Consider the following 6,335-nt stretch of genomic DNA (forward strand, 5'->3'; position numbering starts at 1 on the left):
GGTCAAGCTCCGGCTTCTCTCTAGGACCGTCGCCAGAGTCTGCGCAAGGGCGCAGTAAGATGTTGAATTTGTGTTGTCCGAAGTCCTCTAAGAAAACTTCTGTAGGCGATTCATGGTACGTTTCCACCTAATTAACCTACATTCCAAACCGAAAGGGAAAATGTTTTAGCAACTGATCAAATAGCCTACATAGCATTGGTTTCACCCTCAATGTAGCCTACAAAGTAAAATCATCATGATAAGTAGGTATATCATTATTATTATTGACACAATCGGCCTTCCATTATTATTATTATTATTATTATTATCTTTATCATTATTATGATCATACAAACAATCTTATTTAATTCAGTTATTTAAGTTCAGAACACAACATAGCCTACCTTCCATGCCCCAAGATGTAAACCACCAGGTCCTTAAAGTCTGGCTTTACATTCAGTAACTTAGTCCTGAAGTTGAAAAAGAAAAAGAAAAAAACATGTATTCTCCTCTACGATTTCTGCAAGAGTATGCTGTGGGTAGGCCCAGTACCGTTGCAAGTTTGTTCGGGTGAGCAGTAATCCAGGTGTTTTGTCTCTCCCTCATACACGCCTTCTCTCATACACGCGGGCTGCTCTAGGGTAAGTTGAGTTGCTTGAAAACGTGGCTTGTCTCAGCAACAGCCCCTAAAATGATCCAGCTGTTTTAACTCCTCCCCTCTTTACTTTTCTTCAGAGGAATACATGGAACAGTGATTGATTTCCCCAAAACATTAAGCTCGCCTGTGCTTTGGAATGAAAACGATGCTAGGGTATTCATTAGCTTTAATTTCGTCATAGAGGCTAAGTGAGCAAAGGTAATGAGTTGTTTAAAATCTTTAGGCTACAGTAGGCGATGGACATTTGTACTGCGCTTAGATACGGGGGCCTGTAGTTTTATCTGTCATTCATTGATTCGCTCAAATAAAGCTCTGGGTAGAAACGGAGATTGTATGATTTATGCTCTATAGTTTAAATAGAGTTAAAATGTAGAGTTAAAATCCATTAAGCTGCGACGTGAGTGGAGGTTAAGTCTAGAAAAGGATGCAGGAAAAGTTCGTGTAACAGCAACAGACAAAACCGCTGCTTATTTTGCGATTTAGTGGGTGGTGACAGTAACGCTATGTTTTGTGTTAAAATAACCACGGGAGGAGGGCTCTATGGAGAGTTGGTACAACTACTCACGAGGCTGTTCACGTGCACCTTGGACATACCGGGTCGACGTCTTCAGCTTTCTTTCTGACAGTCAGCAGCATCACTCCAAAAACGTGACCTTTGACATAACGGAGAGTGAAGTAAGTTGAGCAGTTTATCTTCCCTATACTCAAGGGAAAATGAGACAGGAATACGATTAATGCACACAACACAAGTTATGGGAGTGTGCCATCAATTGAAACCTTACCAATGTGCCTTACTCAAATAGACACAAAATATGTGGTCACAAAAGTAGTGGTCTTGTGGCTCAATTTGATACATGTGTGGAGTAAATTGGTCCAGCTGACAGAGTAAGTTGAGCCATTGACAGTTACTAACTATCGTCTTAACCAGATTTTAAAGTATAATTCTAAATATAGCTATTTATACTAAAATCCCCCATTCTGCTGATTGTACTGCCATACCATGGAATTCATGAAATATAAATAAAAATAAATATTAAATTGAAATATAAACAAAATAGTTTGTGAAGTCTCTTGGAAATAGACATGGAAGTCTTAAATTGAATTAAACTTGTATTCTTTGAGGAACATTCACATCCAACACAGTCAATGTGTTCCCTATTTTCAATGTAGACTCACAACTATGTGTTCGGCATAACTTTTCAACCTATAAACAAAAAACACCAACACACCAACCATCCAAACACCATCACATAATGTTCTGAGTATGTATAACAGCAAACTGTGTAGCCTATGGCATAAACACTAACATGTCAACAAAACAGGAGTGATGCTTCTACATCCTCCACAAGAAGGAAAACAAACACTAGGGCTACAAGCACATAACTATGAAGCCCCTTTTTATTTTTCTTCTGAAAGTACGTGGCACGACAGCATATGCTACATAGAAAATATGAAATGTAATATTGGTTAATCATAGGATGCAATACTTAAGTAAACACCATTTTACTAGACTTCATGTAAATATGATGAGGTGCTTAACCCACTGCCAATCAGCATATATCATATAACTTCTTAAACAAAGGTTAATTACTTTTGATCTTTAACTGATTAGGCCTATCCCTATTTTAACTTACCCACAACTTTTTAGACGCTCGTCCATTGCTCCGCTTTTACGTTGATCCTTGGTGGATCTTATCATAGAGAAAATGAAAATGTTCTGAAGTACACTTTGAGTCCACAAGGGGGCAGAATAGGCACAGACATTCCACCTACCGAAGGACGATGGCAACACAGCAGGTAAAGACTCACTAACACAAATAGGTCCTAAGAGTGTGCCCCCCTTAAGAGTAATATGGAACCTCTTGCTTAACAAAATGTTAGATTGAAACAAAAATGTCTGGCAAAACTATCAGTTGCTATGTTGGTGTTACACTTGCGACAACCAGTCTTCCACCAAATAATGCTTTTCAAACATAAAAATACAGACGAGTGACAAATGAAAAAACAAAACAACATAAAGTGCCTAAGTAAGGCGTTGGGCTTCCACCAGCCACCTCAGAAGCTTCAGTGGGCCTTGGCATTGACTCTACCCATCTCTGGCACTCTGCTGGAGGGATGTAACAGCGTTCTGTAACTCTGCTGGGGGGATGGAACAGCGTTCTTTCTGAAGATATTCCCGTGTTTGGTGTTTTGATGATGTCGGACAAGAGACAATGGACAGTCAAATCTGATTTAATTTTTGTAATGAGGGGTTCAGGCGCTACAACCCTACTATAGCATGTCTATCCTCTTTGTAAATGTCCCAAACTGATCTTGCTGACAGTCTGATCAAGTCCGGCATCACCATTCTCAGGCTGAAAAGAATGTTGTTTTTCTGTTTATCTTTACAAATCACACTTATGTATCACAGTATCAAATGTGCGCAGTAAACAAGTCCGACCCTATTTACCGATGTTTTTACCACAGATCTAAAAGCAGATGTCACTGTTCCCATTTAGAATAGTTCCCATGTCTGTGACTCTTCAGTTGTTCTGTTTCTCCACTCAATTACTCAGTTTTCCCTTAATTGGTCACCTGTCTGTACATTTACAGTACCAGTAAAAAGTTTCTTCTTTACTTTTATTATTTCCTACATTGTAGATTAATACTGAAGACATTTAAACTAAGAAAGAACACATATGGAATTATGTACTAAACAAAAAAAGTGTTATCTACTATGCAGAAAATAATAAAGTAAAGAAAAAACTTCTCAAAAAATGAGTTGTGTCCAAACTTTTGACTGGTACTGTATATTAGAAGTTTAAAACACATGTGTTAGATATTTTAAACAAACATTTGAAAAAGTATTACGTTTGTAGAGATGGCACAACAATATAATCAACTTAACCCCTTGTGCCAAGTTAAAATTCACACAGATCCCAAAACACAACACAGGATGGGCGACTCAAGTAATTCAAAACATGGCTTTATTGTTACAGATACATTATCCTCACATATATATTAAAATATCAAAAAACGACATTGAAGCCCTTCGGCTGTTCATCTGTCTGCATCTGTAAGATGGTCACATCGGGCAGGTGGACAGACAAGCTAGCAGACAGCCACTCTATAGCCATACTACTATCAGGTGCCTTCTGGATTGTGTGTGTGAGTGTGTGTGTGTGTTTGTGTACATGTGGAACTTCAGCACAAACGAAATTACACGACGAAAACACACAAATCTGCGAGTAGAAAAGACATTCCACACATTTGGCACGCACCTGCGTGTGGTCTGATGCATGTACAGTACTTTACATCTGGAATGCAAAAACACTGGCTCGCTTGGGGACAGACAGGTGGAATGTGCGGAAAGTAATGCGACCGTCAATATAATCATCGTGGCGGTTTAACGCCAGTCATAAATCCGCGGCTGTGTGGAAACAGTAAGCCATGACATGGATTCGCATAAATGCACACAACAGCAAGGGTTTGGCGGCTTTTCAAGTCGATACCAAAGAGTGCAGCATAGAGAAGTCTAGTGTGATGTTCCAGAACAAAACACTTAATTTTAAGTAGGCCTTGCATCATTTTATGCGAGTACAACGTACTTACGCAATGTACATCTCATGTGAGTATGTATGTGTTAACTTAACCCTTGCCTTAAGAACAACTTGGAACAACACGTGACAACATATGAAACTACTCTCTATTGAACAATTAATGAAGTATTAAGTGCACAGTCTCTCTGGTTCCTTAAGAATTAAAGTGGAACTGAATTACGATCGGAATTGGCAAAACAAAATAAGCATTCAGCAAAATGGCCTTCAGTATTCAGCATAGTATGTGTGAATGATTTCATCACGGTTAATGGTTGAAGATAAGCAGAAACGTTATGACAGGACAGGTCTGTAATCATGGTGAAATATATAGGATGGATCTAACATCGTATGCATCTCATTGCCTAACTCTCCACTCTTCAGGTTTATTACTATCAGGTGACCTATTGTCTTCCCCATATCTAACAGTGACCCCACACACTTCACTATCCCATTTGACCTTTGACCTTTGTCAGGACAGGCCGGTATATGAAATGGACACAGAGCTGCCTGTGACCCTTAATAGTTGGGTTTCCATCTTACTCCTTCACATATTTTGAGCGCATTTATAAAAATTGGGCTATAAGAATTACAAGTCTGTGCGAATTTAATGCAACCTAATCAAAAGAGGGGTTGTAACAGCTGTGGGGTCAAAACTTGAGGGCGTCAGGGCAACTTTAACGGGAACACATAGTAAAATCTCAACAAATGTCGCATTATACCATACCATTATACCATATATATAATGTCGTATTATGCCATTCCGGAGTTGATCCATCGCCCTCTAGCAAATCAATTTCTTATTTGACTTTGACACATTAAAACATTGGATGGAAATCCAGCTGATGGCTCACAACCAAACAGCCAACCAACAAACAGTTTGAGGACACAATGATGGCGTGACAATGAGATCTATACTGAAGGCAGCAGCTCTCCACACAGTGCAGTGCATTGTTTTTCTTTCTATAGAAAGACAGGACATAAGATAGTAAATCAGATGTTAGGATGTTTTAAGACACACATGTGAGAAAGTATAACAACTGGAATAGTACTCATACTCAATCTGCTTCTGTTGTGTTCTACCTTTTTTTCCTAAGAAAATAAATAAACTCTAAATGATATCACTAGTTGTATACAATGAGCACAGTGTCCTGACAACTTGCTGCTTCCCTGTGTGCTAGCCTGCCCTCTTTTTCTCTCTTTCTCCCTCTCCCACACAAACCAGGACAATTCCTCACTGACTGTAAGATGGTTATGGGGCTGTCTGAACTCTTGGCTGTCTGTAAGATGGGTGTGGGGGTGTGCTAGAGTGTCTGTAAGAAAGGTGTGGGGGTGTGCTAGAGTGTCTGTAAGACGGGTGTCGGGCTCTCTGAAGTCCTGGCTGTCTGTAAGACAATGTGGGGGTTAGTCAGGAAGTGCTAGAGTATCAGTGGGAGTCTAAATAACAACTTGCTGGGGAACAGAACGGGTCAGAATTAGGGTCACATCTGTTTTGAAGGACAGTTGTGGTTCTGATCAAGAGTAGATCAGGTTGGTGTGAATCAGAAACAGCACTCACAGGTTCGTGCCCATTTACAGAAACAAAACAAAACAAAAAAACTAAACTTAAACAACCAGATTTGAAAAAGGCTGCTGGGCGAAGCAGTAACTTGCATGGACAGATCTGGTTTGGAGGACAGACTGGTTTGAAGGACAGGAGATCTGGTTTGAAGGACAGACTGCCCAGGGTTAAGTGAGCGACATGGGAATGTGTTTTTTGACATGCCAATCGCCGTAACAATCTCAGATGAGTATCTCAGCTAAGGCAAACGGACTTGTTTAGGCCTCACACCTACTAGGACACCAACTCAAACGCATTGTGAAACTCTACTCCTCGTACAACTCTAATGAAAGCTAAAGCAACAGACCTTCAGGTGAGCCACTCACTAGACTAATTTGGATCTCCGACTCCAAGGTAACACCCTGCCTCTCTGTAAGCCACTGTGTGCTCTTAACACATGTTTCGAGCCATCTGATAAGCAACTTGAAATAGAAGCGCACAGACTATGCAATCCCTTCTGGAATGTTCTGCATCAACAGGTGTGCTATCTCTACATCAACACACTGTGCATTCAACTGCAAGC

The sequence above is a fragment of the Sprattus sprattus genome (genome assembly GCF_963457725.1).
Source record: "Sprattus sprattus genome assembly, chromosome: 3".
Lineage (NCBI taxonomy): Eukaryota > Metazoa > Chordata > Actinopteri > Clupeiformes > Clupeidae > Sprattus > Sprattus sprattus.